Source organism: Prionailurus viverrinus, chromosome A1, assembly GCF_022837055.1.
Source record: "Prionailurus viverrinus isolate Anna chromosome A1, UM_Priviv_1.0, whole genome shotgun sequence".
Classification (NCBI taxonomy): domain Eukaryota; kingdom Metazoa; phylum Chordata; class Mammalia; order Carnivora; family Felidae; genus Prionailurus; species Prionailurus viverrinus.
In genome coordinates this window covers 157,340,822-157,362,129 of record NC_062561.1, presented here as the reverse complement: position 1 = coordinate 157,362,129, position 21,308 = coordinate 157,340,822, and the positions used below count along the sequence as shown (strand labels likewise).

Genomic DNA, 21,308 nt, shown 5'->3' with positions numbered 1-21,308 from the left:
TCTCTGACAAACCAGGAAAGAATATCCAATGGGAAAAAGATGGTCACTTCAACAAATGATGCTGGGAAAACTGGACAGCAACATGCAAAAGAATGAAACCGGAACATTTTCTGACACAGGACACAAAAATAAATTCAGCATGGATGGAAGACCTAAATGTGAGACCTGAAACTATAAAAACCCTAGAGGAGAACAGAGGCAGTAACCTTTTTCTAGATAGGTCTCCTGAGGCAAAGGACAAAAGCAAAAATAAAATATTGGGACTTCATCAAAATAAGCTTCTGCACAGAAAAGTAAACAATCAATAAAACTAAGGCAATTTAGGAACGGGAGAAGACATTTGCAAATGAAATATCTGATAAAGGGTTAGTATCCAAAATATATAAAGAATTTATAGAACTCAACATGCAAAAAAACCCAAATAATCTAATCAGAAAATGGGCAGAAGACATGATAGACATTTTCCTAAAGAACACATCCAGATGGCCAAGAGACACATGAAAAGAGGCTCAACATCACTGATCATTAAGGAAATACAAATCAAAACTATAAGATATCACCTCACACGGGACAGAATGGCTAAAATCAACAATATGAGAAACAACAGCTGTTGGTGAGGATGTGGAGAAAGCAGAACCCTCTTGTACTGTTGGTGAGAATGCAAACTGGTGCAGTCACTCTGGACAACAGTATAGAGGTTCCTCAAAAAGTAAAAAATAGACCTACCCTATGATCCAGCAATTGCAATAGTAGATATTTACCCGAAGAATAAAAAAAATATATATACTAATTTTTTTATTGGGGATAAATGTACCCCAATGTTTACAGCAGCATTGTCTATAATAGCCAAATTATGGAAACAGCCCAAGTGTACATAGACTGATGAATGGATAAAGATGTGGTATATATACAATGGAATATTACTTGGCCGTAAAAAAGAATGAAATCTTGCCATTTGCAACAACATAGGTGGAGCTAGAGAGTACTATGCTAAGTGAAATAAGTCAGAGACCAACAAATATCATATGATTTCACTCATCGATGCAATTTAAGAAACAAAAATGAGCAAAGTAAAAAAAAAAAAAAAAAAGAGAGAGAGGGAGGCATACCAAAAAACAGACTCTTAACTATACAGAGAAAAATGATGGTTACCACAGGGGAAAGGGGTGGGGGATGGATTAAATAGGTGGTAGGGAATAAGGAGCGCACTTGTGATGAACATCAGGTGTTGTAAGGAAGTGCTAAATCATTATACTGTACACCTGAAACCAATATTACACTGTGTTAACTGAAAGTTAAATAAAAACATTAAAAAAGAATTAAAAAAACAATTAAAAAAACAAGCAAAAAAGAAAATGGTAGGTCCTTTAAGAAATACTAGGTAAGTGGGGTGTCCGGGTGGCTCAGTTGGTTGAGTGGCCAACTTCAGCTCAGGTCATGATCTCACGGTCCGTGAGTTCGAGCCCCGCATTGAGCTCTGTGCTGGCAGCTTGAAGCCTGGAGCCTGGTTTGGATTCTGTGCCTCCCTCTCTCTCTGCTCCTCCCCTGCTTGTGGTCTCTCTCTCGGTCTCTCAAAAATAAATAGATGTTAAAAAAAAAAAAAACTAAAAAAAAAAAAAAAAAAAGAAATACTAGGTAAGTGAAATTCAACACACCAGTGAAGATCATCTTGGTATTTTCTTTTTTTTTTTAATGTTTATTTTAGAAAGAGAGAGAGAGAAAGAGCAGGGGAAGGGCAGAGAGGGAGACACAAAATCCCAAGCAGGCTCCAGGTTCTGAGCTGTCAGGGCAGAGCCAGGCACAGGGCTCTAACTCATGGACCAAGAGAGCATGACGTGAGCCAAAGTCAGATGCTTAACCAACTGAGCCACTCAGGTGCCCCCCAAAGAATAATAAAAAAGAATTAAAACAAACAAAAAGAAAATGGTAGGTCCTTTAACAAATATTAGGTAAGTGAGATTCAAAATACTGGTGAAGATCATCTCGGTATTCTAGTGGAAAAGCAATCTAACTTTTTATATTTCTTGAGAGCCACTTTTATCAGAGGAACACAAGTGTTTTAGTCATATTTATATTACCTACTACATTTATTTTGTGTATGTATTTTAAAGATTCAAAAAGCTATTTAGTAGGCTATTCGAAGAAATGTTGCCAAAAGAGAGGCTGATTAGCTTTAAAAACCTAAAATTTTGCTCATCTGGCTTTTCTAAAATATTGACATATATAGACTGTTAAATAATCAGAATATACATACAGAAAGCAATGAATACAAAATCACTGTAACATTATTATCCAGAATGTTCTATTTAAAGATTGTCCTTTAAATTTTATTCTGCTTCCTGAGAACTAGATGTTATATAGAACTACAAGGGGGAAAAAATACTATATTCCTCTTTTCGATCAAGTTAATTAACAGCTATTCTATAATTGGAATGTTTATTATTTTTTTAATGTTTATTTAGAGAAAGAGACAGCATGCAAGTTGGGGAGAAGGGCAGAGAAGAGAGAGAGAATCTCAAGCAAGCTCCACACTCCGCATGGAGCCAGACGCTGGGCTCCATGCCACGACCATGAGATCATCACCAGGGCCAAAATCAAGAGTCCAGTGCTCTACTGACGGAGTCACCCAGGGGCCCCGGAATGTTTATGATTATTGGCATTTTTGCATATTTTGATGTATAAATTATTAAATGACTTGGATGTGCATCATGCAAACTTTTCATCTTAAATCATACTTTGTTTGCAGTGGAATAAATACATCCATTTTGTATATTTAACAGCATTTTCTATCACAGCAAGAGTCCACAGTAAAATGAAAACAGGACCAACTACTTAATAGAAATCAGGAAAGCTCTTTTAAAGCAATTTCTTTCCTCTGAAAAACAATTAAAAATGAAACTGAAACTAAACAAGCAAGAAGAAGGGAAGTGTGAAATAACAGCATGTCCTGATTCAAACATTATGCAAATACTAATGTTAAAAAACAAATAAAAACACAGGGCACTTATTTACAAGTTTATCAGAAAAACTGGGCTATTAGCTAAACTTTCACAGAAGTGTGAATCCTAGCGATGGCACAAACTAACTAGCACAATTTTTTAAAAACAAATTCCGGGGGCACCAGGGTGGCTCAGTCGATGGAGCATCCAGACTCAATTTTGGCTCAGGTCATGGTCTCATGGGGTTTGTTAGTTCCAGCCCCCCATCAGGCTCCACACTGACAACACAGAGCCTGCTTGGAATTCTCTCTCCCCTCTCTCTCTCTCTCTCTCCCCCCTTCCCTCCTTCTCTCTCTCTCTCTGAAAATAAACAAACATTAAAAAAAAAATAATAAATTCCATTAACCTAATCGAGTAGCATCCTATTAGCAAGTGTTCTAGTTTAAGTAACAGTTTACAATAGATTTAGCAATGCTTTTTAATACTATAATCCTATGACAAACTTATGGGCTGGATCACTGATATAATTCATACAGATACATGAAAAAATTGATATTTGTATACATAGAAAAAGACATTTATAGATACATGAGTAGTGTTATTTGTATTTATTAAATCAGTGGTTTAATGATTCTTCCTATGACCCTGCAGGATTAAGAAAACAAGAAACAACAGCCTGATATGCCAATAAGCCCAAAGAGAGGATTATATAATACTGGTTTAATAACTACTAATGACTCAAATAATTCAAAGTCCTTATAAGAAGGGTCAAGTTTTATGTGGGTGATATGTTCTGGGGTACGGAGGATCAAGGGCTAACTGCCAGATGTCTTCCAGCGCAAGAAAGTAAGTAAACATGCTGCAATATAATTCTATCATTGGTATTTCTAAGGAAATGAGCTTTTTCTAGAACTTGTAGGGAGTGGTCCTTCAAGCATTCACACAGAAGCTACTATCCTAACACAACAAAAAGAAGAGAAAACAGAGAGCATTTATTTAAAGTTAAAGGTTTTATCTTTACCGTCAAAAAGTGAAAAATTATACACTAGATTCTTAGTTACAAGAAAATACTTTTGTAATAATTTTTTTAAACATAGTATTTAAAAAAATAGTTACTTACCTTGAACCATATAATACACACAACTAAGCAGATAATGATTGTGAACAGACCTGGCATTTATGCAGAGAAAGCAACTGTCTCTGTGGTGTGGACTTTCCCAAAATATCTCCCACATGGGCCTATCCCTGATGCCTGAAATTCTTGTGCAGTTGGTGTTGGTTGGAAATGCAAATAAACCTATAGCACTCATCATAATTAAGAACATTTTATTATGTACTAGCTTTTTAGGGTCTATGAATTCTTTACAATGACACATAGCTAGAACATAACTGAAGAATATGACCGAGTGTATAGAAAAGAGAAGTCAGGGAGAAGTAGAGGCAGGAATACAGTTGAATGCAAAGGTCTGGTTCAGGAGGGATGATAAAAAACCAGGGTGTAAACCACTGAGTGAAAGAATAAAGTGCTGCAAAAAATGGGCAGGGATGCTCAACAAGGTTTGTGGTAGGAAAATAAGCATAAACGTCTGATCCTCTGATTACATTGATTTTATGATCAACCATAATGCATCCTTTAAGTTGTATGCTAATAATTAAGATAAAGGATTTACTTAAAAGTTTATGTATGTGAAAAAATAACATATATATATAAACAAAACTGAGATGATATAGTTCTGTATTTTAAGTTTTATTTAAAATATTATCATGTTCATTTTTCCATGCCAGTGAATATTCTTCATCCTTTCAAGGCAACCAGTAAGTAACTGAAAACTGAAAACTAAAGTTTCTTAATGTTATTCAAGCAAACTATTTTGATTTTAAACCTACCTCTCTTTTGATTTTAAATCTACTAAAGAAAATCACTTCTACACTTCCCTTTTCTGGAAAGGATATACCAAGTCTTAAATACAATCAATATTGCTGCTTTGTCAAGAGTTTTAAGATTTTCATGGTTTCTCCTACCTAAAGCGTTTAACAGGGAAAGCAAATAAATGAAAAAGGGTCAAAGGGTTGGATCTCTGTTTTAACCAGTATCACAAAAGGTATATACAAATCACTGTATTCATACTGAGTGAGTAGATTACTGTTTGGCTCTGAATGCAGTAACATCAAGTGAAATTTAGGAATTCTGTACCCTCTTGGCCTAAGAGCCAAATTAGGCCTTTTTTAATTTCATTCAGCTGGCCTTTGGAATTTTTTTCTTAAAGATGTAGTGTCCATTCCTGCGTCTTCCTTTAAAGATACAAAATATGTGTGCTTGTGTGTATTTGACTCCAGTGTGTATAGGTCTCCAGTGGTGAGACCTAAGGTATGCTGTTATTCCAATGGCATTACTTGGGAAAGGAGCAGTCATACTCAGTCTTTTTGACGGTAAATTTAGCAGAAGAGGGAGCAAGTGAAGTTGCAGCAGAATGACTCTGGTGAGGAAGAAATGGCAGGCTAAGAGGACTTATGGAGATATTCCATCTATCCAGTACCATACAAGGAACAAGTGCACTGGAGATGCTACTTTTATGGATAAAGCCACCCTTAAGGAAACAAGATGGACAAGAGGGGCCATGTTCAGGGAAAAAAGAATGGATAGACCGTCTATGTTGGCTAGCTATGGGGGATAAAGTCAAACCTGCTTTAAGTACACTAGGAACTTTGTATTAATTACTTAGTAGAAGCATAAGATATAAAGTTAAACAAGCAAGAGTTCACTTTTAATGAGGACCTAACTATAGTCTGTATACTACATGTTAGTTCCTTCCCTTATTGACAATTTAAGTGCTGTTTACCCTTCTTATGCAGATGAGGATACTAGAGAATCTTAGCGATTAAGAAACTAGCTCAAGGGTACACAGCTAGCAAAATGGTGAAACCAAGGTTTGGTTCAAAGATCTGCCTGTTTCTGTTTCTAAAGGCCTTTTCTACAATACCACGAACTTAAATTTCAGAATTTAGCCTAATACTTTTAACCACATTATAATTTTACAAATTAACCTATTTTTAGCTAGTACAAGAGAAAAATATACCGCAGGAAAAGGAATCTACTATGAGGGTGAGGAGATATTTAAATGAACAGTATTACTGAAAATATTTAAACATAATTAAAAAAATAACACTAATGTCTAAAGTTTCAATGCATTTCTAGGAACAATCTAAAGAGTGCCATTTTTTTATTATGAAAAAGTAAATTTTCATCATTTTCTTTTCAAAATGGATCTCAGATGAATTAATTACTAGACTAATTCATATGGGCTTTTCTCCATCAAGAACAAGGAAACAGTCTATTTCAAAGTAATTCTGATACAAAGAAAGTAAAAACTAAGTCAACCTAAAAGTTTCAGGGAGGGGCACCTGGGTGGCTCAGTCCGTTAAGCATCTGACTTTGGCCCATGTTGCGCTCTGTGCTGACAACTGAGAGCCTGCTTCAGATTCTGTGTCTCCCTCTCTGCTTCTTGCCCACCTGTGCACGAGCGCTCGTGCACGCGCTCTCTCTCTCTCTCTCTCTCTCTTTCAAAAATAAACATTAAAAAAAAGTTTCAGGGATATTTTGGGGCGCTTGGGTGGCTCAGTTGGTTAAATGTCCAACTCCTGGTTTCAGCTTATATCATGATTCGTAGTTGAGTTGGAGCTCCACATCGGGCTCTGCACTGACAATATGGAGCCTGTTTGAGGTTCTCTCTCCCTCTCTCTGCCCTGCCCCCTGCTCATGCTCTTACTCTCTCAAAATCAATAAACCTCTAAAAAAATAACTTAAAAAAAGTTTCAGGGAGATTTTACTTTTAAGCAATAAGATGTCCTTAGAAGGTTAGAAAGAGTACATAATACATTGTGCAGGATATGTTTTCCATTAGCATATCTATGGACAATTACAAGAGTTACATATTTCATTATAGTTGTATTATTGAGAAAGAGGATTCTGTACTTTCTTTAGGTTTTATTATTCACAGTCTATACGCAATTGTTCATTTTAAAAAGTGTTTAAGCAATGAAAAGATTACCTTAGAATTAATAAGAAAAATACTCTTTAGTTAATAAAGCTATACTATTGGTTAAAAAAAAAAAAACATTTCCATGAAAATTTTGGATACTATTATGAAGTCATAAGAGGTATGAATTTTGATGAAAGGTAGCCACATTTAACAACTGTTTCAAAGACTGTTTCACATGATGATGCTTTCTGCTTTAAGGAAGCAAGAAAATATTACATCATACAATTGAACCTAAGTCAACAGGCAAAAAAAAAAAAAAAAAAAAAAAAAAAAAATCGTTACTTAGAAAACAGACCTAAAAGGGGCTTATCTGCATTACTTGAAGGCTAATGGTCTTCACAGTAATTTATAACTTCAAGTGTTTAAAACATCCTGATTCATTTAAATTAACAATACTCTTTAAATCAGATATAATCAAGTTAGACATAAAAATACACCCCCAACATTCAACTTATGTACTGAACACCTGCAATACAGGTTATCAAAAGTTCCTAAAACGAGAACACCTTGCATATCAATAGATACTTCTAGGTACTGAGGCATAACTTAACATAAACCAAAAAGTTCACTAGGCACTCTGTCGTCACACGTCTACTGTAAATTCAATTTAAATGTTCATACCTAAAGTCTCAACGAAAAAAAAAATTGGGGAGGGGGACAGGATAGTCATTTGTCAAAAAAAGAGCTGGTGACGTCCAAAAATCAGGCTCCATCTAATTTCTGGGTCAAATCCTGACAGGAAGTATCTGAGACAAACCAAAAAAAATTTTTTTCAATATTTAATCAGACACTTTGGAAGTGGGAGGAAATGTGAAAATGATTAGTCTTGTTCCCAGACTCAGGCAGCTAAGATATTATAATCTCCAGGAACATACACCCTTCTTTTAGGAAAAGTGTGTGCGTATGTTTAAAGGCATACAGTAGCCGCAAATACATGATCATTACCATTTGGTTATGTTAAAAAATTCTACCAGGGAGAGAAGAATGGCACCACTTTCCCCGTCACTGGTAGGTGGGCCAGGGGGATCCGAGCCACCTGCACTGACGCTAAATTATGGAAAGCAGCCAAGAGACTCAGCGAGAGGCGTCCCAGTCGGTTCTATGGAAACGAGAGACGCGGGTGGCCTAGCGCCTTCCTGGCAGAAGATCGACCAGCCGAGCTGCGCAAACAGGAGGCGGGGGAAGCCGCTCAGCCCTGCACTGCGGAGACTCTCGGCGGCGGTCCCAGCCGCGGCAAGGGCGGAGCGGGGCGGGGTCTGCGGCCGCAGCCCACCAACGCGGGCGCAGAGCTCAGCGAGGCCGGGCGAGTGGGAACGAATGGTGGCTGCAGAAGGCAGGAGAAGCGGGCACCGCCGGCGCTCAACCCCAGCCCCTTCCCAATCTCACAGCCGGGCGCCGCAGAAACTTCGGGGGCAATGAGGAAACAACCCCAGAGAGTCAGGGTACACTGTGTCTTCCGAGCTGAGGCCCTTTACCTTCCCTGCCGGAGAGTCTGGGCTGCTTCCCTCGGGTGGCGGTGGTGACAGGGGAGACGATTGCCGCTGCAGCACTCGCTACCTCACTAATCCGGGCTCTGGGAAATAATTTCCCGCCGCGCGCTAGGCGGCCCCGGAAGCTATTGTACCATTTCCGGGTGGTTGTCAGTGACGCTCTCGATCCGTCGTCAGGGTGGTCCGAGCGGGTGCCTGACTGGGTTCTGGCGGGTGGGCCAGGTTCTGCTAGATGTGCGTCAGACGTGGGAGACGGGTAAGTCATTTTTCTGGGTTGCCTCCTGGGGCTGATAGTTCCGACTGGTCGGGGCCCGGTGTAGCATCTTAGCAGGACCACGAAGTGAGCGGGAGAGGGTTGAACCAGGAGTCTGCATCCAGCCTTAAAGCGTTTGACTCGCTGCTGCTGGAAAAGGCCCCGGGATTCCGGCTCACCCCGTTCTCCACGAGGACAGTCCATCTCCAACTTGGAACTCGACCTCGGAATCCCAACTGAGGCCAAAGACAATGTGTACCGCGATTTGTAGTAGCGAGTCGTCCAGTATCCAAGGAGTGTCATTACTCTCCCATTGGCAGGATTTAGTCGCTCTCGATTTTCGAGAGCTACTTTACCATCCTTGTCCTGGCTGTTTCCATTGCCTTGGGTTGCACCTTTTACAAATGTTTGGGATGAGGGAGTCGTTCATGTTTGGAATTAAACGTTCCCGCCGCTGTTTGAATTGGGTAAGAAGGTGCTTTGTTTTCCTGACTACCACGAGCTCCTGGACTGTAGATGTACGTTTTAGCTTTAGGAAACCTGTGATCACGAGGGGGAAAGTAGGTGTAGCTTCAGACAGAAGTGCTCTTGCTCTGCTCCAGGTTTCCTCCGTAATGAAGGATTCGGGAGAATTTTGAAGACTGAGGTACCCACAATAATCGTAAAGAGAAAATTTCTTGCGATGGAGAGATGATGTGAGGAAAGGTGTTCTCTCAGTGGAAGGTTTGAAATATGTCATTTAGGGAACCTTGGCTACTTCACTTTTATGTATGCACTTTCTTCAGGTAAGTAGTTAGCCCTCAGCACCTTCTATTTAAATCATTACTTTTCCTCCTAAAAGGCAGCTGATTTTTATTCCCCAACAGCCGGTTCCAAAAAGAGTTCTAGAAATTACCCTAAAGAAAAAAGCCCCTGATGCATTAGCCAAATTCCTTTTTACCTTTTGAGAGTCATGCAACCATATTTAGGACAGCACATTGATATTCTGATCTCCTTGTTGATTCACAGTTCAGCCAACTTTTATAATATCCTCATTCAGTCCCAATTTTACCATGTTTATTTAAACTTCTGTTCTCCATTTGAAAGGATTGTAAATAATTGAAGGGAAATTACATGCGTCAATGTAGCAACTAGCTTTTTAGACAGGCAGTGATCTTTTGGTATTCTTGCCCTTGATTTGTGGTCTTTGAAATTTATACAGCCACGACTAATACCACAAATAGCTAGCGTTTGCCAGGCACGGTACATTCCTTGAAGTTACTACCATTCTACAAGAAAACTTGTATTATCCCTGTTTTGCCAACGTTTTCTACTGAGACTCAAAAACATTGTGACTGAGACTGAAAAACATTCCCACAAATTATATAATCAAATGGCACAATTGAGATTTGAACAGTCTACGTGACACCTAAAGTTGGGCTCTTTTTACTGTGCTTTATACTCATAAATAACTATAACAGAATCATTCTTTTTATTCTCACGTAAAATTGGATAGACAGTATGTCACATTCAGAAGTCAGAGGGATAGCAAAACTGGAGTATAAAGAGATTTTAGGGATGTGTTAATGGGTTAACGGATTCCTTACGTTAAAGTATTAAAGATTAAGGAATGTGTTGAGGATTTAAGGTATCACCATGAAGTACCTTTGTCATATGAATAATCCAGCTTCTTTTCTATGTTGATTCTTGGCCTCTTTTAGCTTCCTAACTCAAACAAATGTAAATAATCTAAAGACCATCAGGATATAGATGACTCTAACTCCAGAATATCAGCTGTCTTTTTAGACAGGTGTTTCCTCTCTTTCTCTGTCTCTCTCTATCTCCCTCTCTCCCCCCCCCCCCCCCACACACACGAAGAAAAAGAAAAATGAGGGGCGCCTGGGTGGCTCAGCCAGTTAAGCATCCGACTTCGGCTCAGGTCATGATCTCATTGTTCGTGAGTTCGAGCCCCACATGGGGCTCTGTGCTGACAGCTCAGAGCCTGGAGACTGCTTCAGATTCTGTGTCCCCCTCTCTCTCTGCTCCTCCCCCACTCACACGTGTGTGCTCTCTCTCTCTCTCTCTCTCTCTCTCTCTCTAAAAAATAAACAAACATTAAAAAAATTTTTTTTAAAAAAGAAAATGAATGAGCACAAACTTCATAAAATTGAACTTTGTAATGCCCTGTAAAGAATTGCTATTTATTGGTTATTAGCAAAACTGTTACATTTCATTCATGTAACCCTCAGACAGATGGTGCTTATCACACATTTTAAGAGAGTATCTTTAATTAAACATACCCGTTCCAGTATTCTATTTTATGTAGCGAAGAAGTAGCCTAATTGTCAGGGAATTTACTAAAAATTCATTGAAATGACCAATATTACAAATAACATAGAACTTAGTTATAAAGAATATCCTATTTTATAAACACAAGTATATATGTACAGCTAGTCTCAAATACTAATGTTCATTTTATTACATTGTATTAACTTCACTGTGTGAAAGGTATTTGCTTTGCGTAGTTCATATGTAGATCTCAGGTGTTTGTTTTCAATCCAATGTTACTGCTATGAAGATTGAGACTGTATCTTTTGTCCATTATCCCATATTCAGCATTTAGCACAGTGTCTGGCATAGGGTAGGGGATCAGTAAACATTTACTGAAGGAGTGATTGCTTTTCAAAATGTTCTTTATCCACAGAGAAGTATTTGTACATGCATTTTTTTTTAAAGGGTCTTACCACATACTTATTTATCGAAACTCACTTTGATGCTGAAATGTAATGTCCACTCCACACTCATCCTTAAAAGGCAGTGTGGTCCCTTGCAAAGAAACTGGGACAGTGAGATGGGAGATAAGAGAATACCTAATATTTATTGTTGTTTACACTCTGCTATGCAGTGTTCTATTTTATCCTCACAGAAGTATATAGAGAGTATTATTATCCTGCTTTTACAGATGAGAAAACTAAAGCCAAGATAAGCTTGCAAATGGTCCTAGGTTACCATACTCATCAGGTGCCAGAGCTGTGCTTTGAACCATTGCTCGCTTCAGAGGCCACTACCTTACCCACTTTGCTATACTGCCTCTATTTGGATTTTAATCCTGGCTCATCTACTAACTAGTTGTATACACAAAGGGAAATTTATTTCTCTGAGGATCATTTCTCAAATACTCAGAGTAATACTTGGGAGTCAGCTAAAGTCAGAGGATTTTACAGCTGAAGGGACCTTATAGATCATTTAAACCCACCTTCATGTGTTACAGATTAAAAATTAGAGACTATACAAATCAACTAAAAATAAATGAAAAATTGTCCATTGTTCTACTCCATCCCCAGTCCAGCACCTGCCTATTACCCCCTACCCCCAATCTGCTCACCTGGTTAGGGAGTAGTCCTGTCCTTCTTAGTGAATGGATGGCTGAGACTCAGGGCTCAGGCCCAGCCAGAGGTGGGAGGGGACTCTAAGCGTCCATCTAGCACTCCGTTTCTGGGGCTTCTCCCTGAGAGGACATGGATTCACATCAGTAGTGTGGGGATTGGTTTATAAGCTCTTTGTTCCGACAGGCTGGGGGCTGGGCACTGGCACCTAGCTGAGATGCTGCTGGGGGTTCAGGTTTGGCTGGGGGTGGGGATTCTCTGAAGCCGTGAGGTCTTCTACTCCTGGTCTCCGTGGCTCCTGCCCCTTACTGATGTCTGTGACTCTGAGCAACTACCTGCTCGTGTCTAGGCCTCAGTTTCCGCATTTGAAGTCACTGGGTAGGGGACCCTTGCCTTTTTCCTCCCAGGAGTGGGTCCAGGACCTCCACAATGGGGTCAGTCTTGGGTCTCCTCTTCCTGATCTGCCTGCGTGCAGATCCCCAGGATTGCCACTTTTGGAAGATTTTCCACAGGCCTTTGCTACAGAAATACAAAATAACAAAAACAGCACCAAAAAACCCCCGACCTTGCCTCACCCACCTTCCAATGTTTGCATATATTGCTGACTTACTTCCAACACGCAGCTCTGACTGACGTACTGCACAGTACTGCTAGGCTGTGTTCTTTTAGAGGCTGGGAAACAACCAGGGATTAATCCCTAGACATGATGATTCTACAGACGCCTGACTTACCTCTTCAGGTGACTCTGGTTAAGGGAAGTTTTTGAGTGGTGCACACAAAAGTCTGCAGTTGAATCAAGATATAAAGGTAAAAATCAGCATAGAAATATTAAAAAGTATCAGGAAGTGTGAAGAGAATACTGCCTGCCATCCTCAACTGCTGACATGTTATTGGAGACAGGTTTTTGAAACAGTGCCCCAGCAATTTTCCTGTAAACTTTGGTACAAGTCAGTAAGGAGAGAGGTGGCTCAGGCTTAAGTTGCTAATAGAGTATAATATTTATGAATACCCGTGTACTCACAGAGAGAGAAGAAACATATATAGCTGTTTAAATCATTTGGTGGATTCTTTGCTGAATCACATTCTCAGCAAAATTAGCTAAAACTAAAAAAAAAAGTTATTTTGATTAATTAGGCAAAACAGTAAAATGTAAAGCAGCTGAATTCAGATAAGACCTGCATATGAGCTCAAATTCATGAACTTACACATGATTTGAAAGGATTTACTTGTTATTTGAGCTCCAATTTGTTCATCTGTCAAGTGCTAATATCAACTTTATAGATTTATTAGGATTAAGTGTGATAATGTGTGAAAGCACACAGGCATCAGAAAGAATGTTGTTAGGGATTTGTCTAGTTTTGTTGTTTAATGTAGTGTAATTGCTTTAAAATAAGATCTGGGCTCTAACTCTGAAGGCAAACAGTTCAAATCCCAGCTCTGTCACTAGTTGTGAGACTCTAGGAAAGATATTTTTCTGTTCTTAGTGTTTGTTTCCTTATTTTTAAAATGAAAATAGTGATAACGTGTTCATAAGTTTTGTGCGAAGATTTAATAATGATGCATAGAGTTTAATATGGTGGCAACACTTGCATGCACTTTCTTTGTTGGCTCAAATTCCCAGAAAAAGCAGATCCCAAGAGGGGTTTAGACTTCCTAGAGGTTTATTGGGGAAGAGGCCTGTGAAAGATAAAGAAGGGGCAGCAAGAGTAGGAGGGAAGTGCCTTCAGGCCTCAGTGCAGGTCTGACCACCTGCAAAGGCTGGAAGGAGGGAGGGAGGAAGGGAAAGAGCAAGGAAGTCAGACTGCTGTGCTGTTTTAAGAAAGCTTCAACAGCACAATGGGGAATATGTGATCCAAAGTCATCTGTTAGAGGAATCTCATGTTACCCAGTGCTCAATATAATGTTAGCTATTAGTAAAAATAATTGGTAGTTGTCACATGCTATAATTTACAAGTGTATTCAAACTCTTGATTTTTTTTTTTTTTAAGAGCTGGGTTTTCTGTTTGTTTTTTGTTTGTTTTTTTTTTTTTTTTTTTTTAGAGAGTAAGTGGAGGGATAGGCACAGAGGGAGAAAGAGAGAGAGCATCCTCAGCAGGCTCTATGCTGAGTTTGGAGCCCAACAAGGGACTCAATCCCACAACCCTGGTATCATGACCTGAGTTGAAATCAAGAGTCTGACGCTCAACCGACTGAGCCACCTAGGTGCCCCTCAACTCTTACTTTTACTGTCTGCCCTAACCTCCTCTAAGACAAGTACAATCCCTGCTGTCAAACATTGACATTATTAACATTTGAGGGACATATTCTTAGATCAACAACTTCCTATATTTTATGACACAGTTTTGTTAGCCAGTGAACAGTTGAGGAATCATAAGATCCAAATAGCAGTTGGAAAAATGCAAACATTAGCTAAGCAACTGATTTTTTGACATTAGGTAGTCAAACACAATATGCTGTTTAAATTTCTGAATTCACGGGGCACCTGGGTAGCTCATTGGGTTAATGGTCTGACTCTTGATTTTGTCTCAGGGTCTCACAGTTCTTGAGATCAAGCCCCGTGTTGGGTTCTGTGCTGACAGTGCAGAGCCTGCTTTGGATTCTTTCTCTCCCTCTCTGTCCCTACTTCGTTCCCTTGCCCCCCCCCAAAAAAAAATAAATAAACTTTAAAAACTTTTCTAAATTCAGGTATCCAATAAATACAACAATCTCAAAAACCGGAGTAATGTTAATATCCATAGTTGAATATTAGCCTACATATCCATTTTTGTGAATGTACATTTTTCTTCCTCCCAAACATACTTCTGTAGTTAAAAAGATCATGATATTACAGTTTTGTAGGCAACCCCCTCACTTTTGTTTTTAACAAACAACTGTGGATGTCAATCAATTCAGTGCTTTTCAAATGGCAGATTATAACTCATCTGTTTGGTGAGTACTAGCGTATATTTTTATTTTAGATGTGTATGACTTTAGGATTTGGATACAGGATGTGTTTGTTACTGTGCTTTACAGTTGAATTTTAAAGCAAGAGATTTAGACTAACTTTATTATCTTACATAAGGAAATGAAAACTAAAGAGGTAGTTTAAGTTGCCCAGGTAACTCAGGAAATGCGACTTGAGCCAAAAGTTAGGTCTTAAGAATCTAAATTTAGGGCTCTCTCTCTCTCTCTCTTTTTTTTTTTTATCATGCTTCCAAGAAAAGACTTGTTTGTCCTATTTAGGGGACGTAATTACTCTATTTTCCAGTTGGTTACTATGGCTGTCCTTTTCTGTCACTTTCATTGTTTGTTTGCTAAGGTTACTGAAAAGGGCTCTTCTCTGACTCAGGCCATTCATTGAGTGTCAGAGACATTGTACAGTTGTAGTTGTTTCTAGCATCCGTACCACGTGACCTGAATTTCCATTTTCCCTTTGGGGAACACAGCTAATCCAACAGTTTAAGTCTGGAGTTTATGTAATTTAAATTGAGGAGTGATAGAAGCTCTTTTTGAGAAGCATTTTACTGATGAAGTCTTAATTTTTACTGATAGCAGTGAATATTATTCTGTGCTTCATTGGCATGATGACATTTTTTATCCATGTTTCTTGCTATTTTAGACCAGCTCACTGATATTTTTTTTCACACTAATATTTTTAAATGCAAGTTTTGTGGATAATCACATGTTAATTTATTCCTCTATAATTTTGTAAAACATCATTCTTTCCTTTTCTAGCATATATTAATACCTGCCCTCACAAATGCCTGTGGGCTAATTTAGCTTCTCAAGGGCGAGCTCTGTCCTTGCTAATCATAGATTTGACTGGGAAAGACTTTGGGGGTGGGGCTCTTTGTAAATGGAGCCCTCCTTCCATGCCCTGTTTTTATGTTGTCTTCTCTATCCTGCTAGCCCAGTGTGGCTGCCTCAGCTTATTCCTTTGATAGACTTTATCTGATCATGATCTTTCTGGGGCTTTCTCCTTTATCTTACTAGGCAGTTCTCAAATTTTTGGTTTAGGAGTAATTTACACTATTAAAAATTACACTCAAAAAGAGTTTTTATGTATGTAATTCTATCTACTTATATTTATTATAAATTAAAATTAAATATTTTTTAAAAAGTAGTTAATTCAATAATAAAGCCTTACACATTAACATATAGAGCATTTTTTTAAAAAGATGATTATATATTCCCAAAGAAAGTTTTAATGGAAGAGTGGTATTATTTTATGTTTTTGCAGTGTCTTTAATGTCTGGCTTAAAGAAGAGTGCTGAATTCTTAGATCTGCTTCTGTATTCAGTCTGTTGTGATAAGTTGTTTTGGATTGAAGTGAACAAAATCCAACCTCATACAGACATCTGGTTGGAAAAGAAAGGATTTTTTTAAATGGCCTTTTCATATCATTGTGAATATTTTTCTTTGATCCTATACCCAAACTTAGTAAGTAGGATTTCTTAAAGTTTAATTGCAATGTGAAATCTGAAACCCTGTCAGTGAACTTTATGTACTCTGTTACTGGTCTATCTCGCACTTTGAAGGACTGTTTTATAAACATATGATTTTGTTACATAAAATATTGGCCACATGGAAAACACTGATTCTTTGAGGTATGCTGATCTTCCAAATCTTAATACCTTTCATTATACATAATCAAAAAATCCTACTTGTTAATATTACCAGCAGTCTCATCAGGAAAATTTTTAAATGTTGGGAATCTCTCCCTCTGACAATATATGAATTTTCCAAAATTCTTATTTTGCTTTGAAAGCTGTAATTTTATCATTGGCAACAAATGTTGTCTAATGTTTTCCTTGAAGTGAGAGCTCAGTTTGGTTAATTTTGAAAAAAAAATGTGTGGTGTACTCACAGGTTGACTTCATAAAATTACTAATCTTTACTGCCTCATTGAGGACATTATCAAGTAAACCTGGCTTTACTTGTTATTCCAATTGTGTGGTTGAAGAACTAGGACTAGGGTGTTAAAACAGGATATACCAACCCCTCCCCCCTGCCCTGCCCCCAGATGCCTACATCCTGATCCCTGGAACCTGTGAATATGTGAGATTATATAGCAAAGAGGAATTAAAGTTGCTAATCAGTTTACCTTATAATAGTGAGATTATCCTGGATTATCCAAATGGGTCCAATATAATCATGATGGTTCTCAAAAGTGGAAGAAGGAGCCTGAAGAGGAATTCAGAGTAATCCAGTATGAAAAGGACTCAACCCACAAAGCTAAATAGAAAAGGAGGGAAGTGGGCCATGAGCCACGGAATGAAAGCAGCTTCTAAAAGTTAGAAAATGCAAGGAAATAATGCATCCTCTTCAGATCCTCCAGAAAGGAATGCAGCTCTCCGGACCCATTTCCTTTTAGGGTGGTGAGACCCATTTCAAGACTTCTAACCTAGAGAACTATCAGATGATACAATTCTGTGGTTTTAGAACAGTAAATTTGTGGGAAGTTAGTACAGCAGCAATAGACCACTGATACAACTAATACAGTTTGAGGACTGCAGTTTGGGCCTGGGGATCATTGCTTTTGCAGTATTAGTACAAGTGTCTATCTAGTGAATGGCATAGGTCTTATTATGAAAATAGTTTTGAAATTTTGAATGCCCTGAAAGAATATTGGGGCTCCATCCAGGATCTGAGTACCACACTTTGATATCACTTTAACTTTTCCTTTGTGCTTCTTCTGTGTCAGCCACTTGAATAGGTACTGAGGTGCAAAAATTAAGAAGGCCCAATCCAGGGGTGCCTCGGTGGCTCTGTCAGTTAAGTGTCTGATCCTGGATTTTGGCTCAGATCATGATCTCATGGTTCACGAGATCAAGCCCCACTTCGCCCTGCATTGGGCTCTGTGCTGACAGCTTGGAGCCTGCGTGGGATTCTCTCTCTCCCTCTCTCTCTGCCCCTCCCCCTGCCGTCTGTCTGTCTCTCTCAAAATAAATAAATAAACACATTTTTTGTTTTAAAATGCACAGTCCAATATTAAAATTCAGTTTAGTGGTTGAAAGAGGTAAGCAAATCAGTAATTGCAGGTAGTACAGAATGACAAGTGCCCTAACTAACATACTCATGTGAAGCAAAGTGACCTCAAACCAGTTTTCATGTGCTTTCAGTCTCCTGAAAGATATTATAAAAATAATTACAAAATGCAAAGTGCTTTTAAGGAAATATTCCCACTGACAAAGTGAGGGATAGTGCTTTACATTCCCAGTAGCAGTTTATGACGGTTTCAGTTTCTCCACATCTTCCCCAGTACTTGCTATTGTCTTTCGATCATAGCTGTTCTAGTGAATTGTGAAGTGGTACCTCTTGTAGTCTCAATTTGCATTTATCTAATAACTAATGATGCTGAGCATCATTTCGTGTACCTAATGGCCATTTGTATGCCTTCCTTGGAGAAAAGATCTGATCAAGTCCTTTGCCATTTTAAAACGGAATTACCTGTCATTTTATTGTTGCGCTATAATAATTTCTTTATAGATTGTGGGATATTATTTCCTTATCAGGTATTTGATTTACAAATATTTTCTCTCATTCTGTAGATTGTTGTTTCACTTTACTGATGGTGTTCTTTGAAGTGCAAATGTTTTTAATGTTTGTGAAAAACAATTTACCTGTTTATTTTGTTAATTCTGCTTTTATTGCTTTAAGAAACTATTGCCCAATCTAAGGTCAAGGAGATTTATACCTGTGGCTTTTTTTTTTTAATTAACATACTTTGTGCTTATAGTTAGGTGTTTCATCACTTTTGAGTTAATTTTTGTATGTCTTCTGATGAAGAAATCTGACAGTTTTACATGTTGGTATCCAGTTGTCTCACCAGCATTTCTTGAAAAGACTAATCTTTCCCTATTGAATTTTCTTGAAATTCTCATCAAAAATCAATTGGACATGTATGGATTTATTACTGGACCATCAATTCTATTCCATTGATTATATCTCTATCCTTAAGTATAGCGTGTCACACAGTCTTTATTACTGTAGCTCTGTCCTAAGTTTGGAAAAATGGGAAATGTGAGTTCTCCTTTTTCTTTCTCAAGATTGTTTTTGCTATTCGGGGTCCCTTGTATTTCCATATGAATTTTAAGATCAGTTTGTTAATTTCTACAAAATAAGCAGCTGAGATTTTGGTAGAGACCGCATTCAATTTGTAGATTGATTTGGGAATTACTGCCCCTTTCACAATATTGTATCTTTCAATTCATAAGATACGGACTTTTAATTTACTTAGGGCTAAGTCAAGTTTTCACAATGAGGTTTTCTAGTTTTCAATGAATGTCTTGGACTGCTTCTGTTAAATTTTTCCTAAGTATAGTATTTTATTCTACTTGATGCTATTGTAAACGGAATTGTTTTCCTAATTTCATTTTCAAATTGTTAATTGCTAGTATATAGAAATACAGTTTGATTTTTGTTTATTTGTCTGATGTCTTACATACTTTTTGAATGTATTCGTTAGCTTCAATCATTGGGTTTTTTTCCTTAGAGTTTTCTACATACAAGATCTTGTCATCTATAAGTGAAGGTAGTTTTACTTCTTCCTTTCAAATCTGGATGCCTTTTATTTACTTTTCTTTCCTAATTGCCCTGGCTAGAACTTCCAATAGTGCTGACTAGAAGAATAAAAAATGGATATTCTTGTCTTGTTCCTGACTGTAACGGCAAAGCTTTCAGCCTTTTACCATTAAGTATGAGGTCAGCTTCTGGGTTCAATTCCTAGTTTGTTGAGTGTTTTTCATCATGGAAGCTTATTGGATTTCCACACATTCGTTTCTGCATCTATTTAAAGCATTATGTAGTTTTTGTTCTATATTCTGTTAATAAAGTGTGTTACATTGATTCATTTTTGTGTGTGATTCAACCTTAAATTTTTGTGATAAATCCTACTTAGTCATGGTGTATAATTCTTTTCATATGTTGCTGGATTCAGTTAGCTATGTTTTGCTAAGTATCTTTGCCTTTATATTGGTTTATAGTTTTCTTGTAATGTTTTTGTCTGGTTTTGGTATCAGGGTAATACTGACCTCAGAATGAGTTGGGAAGTATCCCCGCTTCTATTCGTTAGAAGAATTGGTGAAGGTTTGGTGTTAATTCCTCTTTAAATATTTGGTAGAATGCACCAATAAAGCCAACCTGGCCCTGGGCTTCTCTTTGTGGTAAGATTTCTGATATTAACTTCAATCTGTTGATTTGTTATAGGTCTATGCATATTTTTTAAAAATTCTTAGTCATTTCAATACTTGGTATCTTTCTCAGAGTTTGTTTCACCTAGATTGTATAATTTGATGATACACATTTGTTTATTGTATCCCCTTATAATCTATTTCTGTAATGTGAGTAATATCCCTTCTTTCATTTCTAATTTTAATAATTTGAGTCTTTTATCTTTTTGACTGGGGGGGGGTCAGTTTACCTAAAGATTTGTCAACTTTGTTCACCTTTTAAAAGACTCAACATTGGGGCGCCTGGGTGGCGCAGTCGGTTAAGCGTCCGACTTCAGCCAGGTCACGATCTCGTGGTCCGGGAGTTCGAGCCCCGCGTCAGGCTCTGGGCTGATGGCTCAGAGCCTGGAGCCTGTTTCCGATTCTGTGTCTCCCTCTCTCTCTGCCCCTCCCCTGTTCATGCTCTGTCTCTCTCTGTCCCAAAAATAAATAAACGTTGAAAAAAAAATAAATAAAAGATTCAACATTAGTTTGATTGATTTTCTCTGTTGTTTTTCTATTTTTATTTACTTCAAATCTAATCCTTATTTTCCTTCTGCTTGCTTTGGGTTTAGCTTGCTCTTTTTCTATTTTCTGAAGATTGAGAGTTAGGGTATTGATTTTAGAACTTTCTTTTTTATTTTTTTAATGCTTATTTATTATTTTTGTGAGAGAGTGAGAGAGAGACCATGAGTGGGCTAGGGGTAGAGAGAGAGGAAGATACAGAATCTGAAGCAGGCTCCAGACTCTGAACTGTTAGCACAGAGCCTGATGCAGTGCTCAAATCCGTGAACCGGGAGATCGTTACATGAGCCAAAGTCAGTGGCTTAACTGACTTAGACACTCAGGTGCCCCATATCTTTCTTTTTTAACATAGGTTTTTAGTCTGCAGTTTTATTTTCTTGTGTTGTATCTGTTTGGCTTTGCTGTCAGTATAATACTGTCTTAGAATTAGAAAGATTTCTTTCCTTTATTTTCTGAAATAGTTTGTGAAATGTTGCTATTATTTCATTTTTTTATTTCATAGAATTT

The 21,308-nt window shown here is 37.9% G+C and overlaps 2 protein-coding genes across 6 annotated transcripts in view; one reads left to right on the top strand and one right to left on the bottom strand.

The window, feature by feature from the left end:
- The window catches only part of SLF1 (SMC5-SMC6 complex localization factor 1), an 85,056-nt gene extending 72,881 nt beyond the window's left edge, over positions 1–12,175 (bottom strand). For 2 of the 3 annotated variants that reach the window (XM_047877394.1, XM_047877413.1), the window contains exon 1: positions 12,087–12,175. The gene's annotated coding sequence lies outside the window, so the exon portion shown is untranslated. Of the gene's footprint in view, positions 1–8,454; positions 8,569–12,086 lie in introns of those variants that run through there. The other variant, XM_047877403.1, reaches the window with a different exon arrangement.
- Positions 9,036–21,308, top strand: part of KIAA0825 (KIAA0825 ortholog) — a 385,582-nt gene continuing 373,309 nt past the window's right edge. For all 3 annotated transcript variants that reach the window (XM_047877364.1, XM_047877370.1, XM_047877379.1), the window contains exon 1: positions 9,036–9,189. The gene's annotated coding sequence lies outside the window, so the exon portion shown is untranslated. The remainder of the gene's footprint in view (positions 9,190–21,308) is intronic.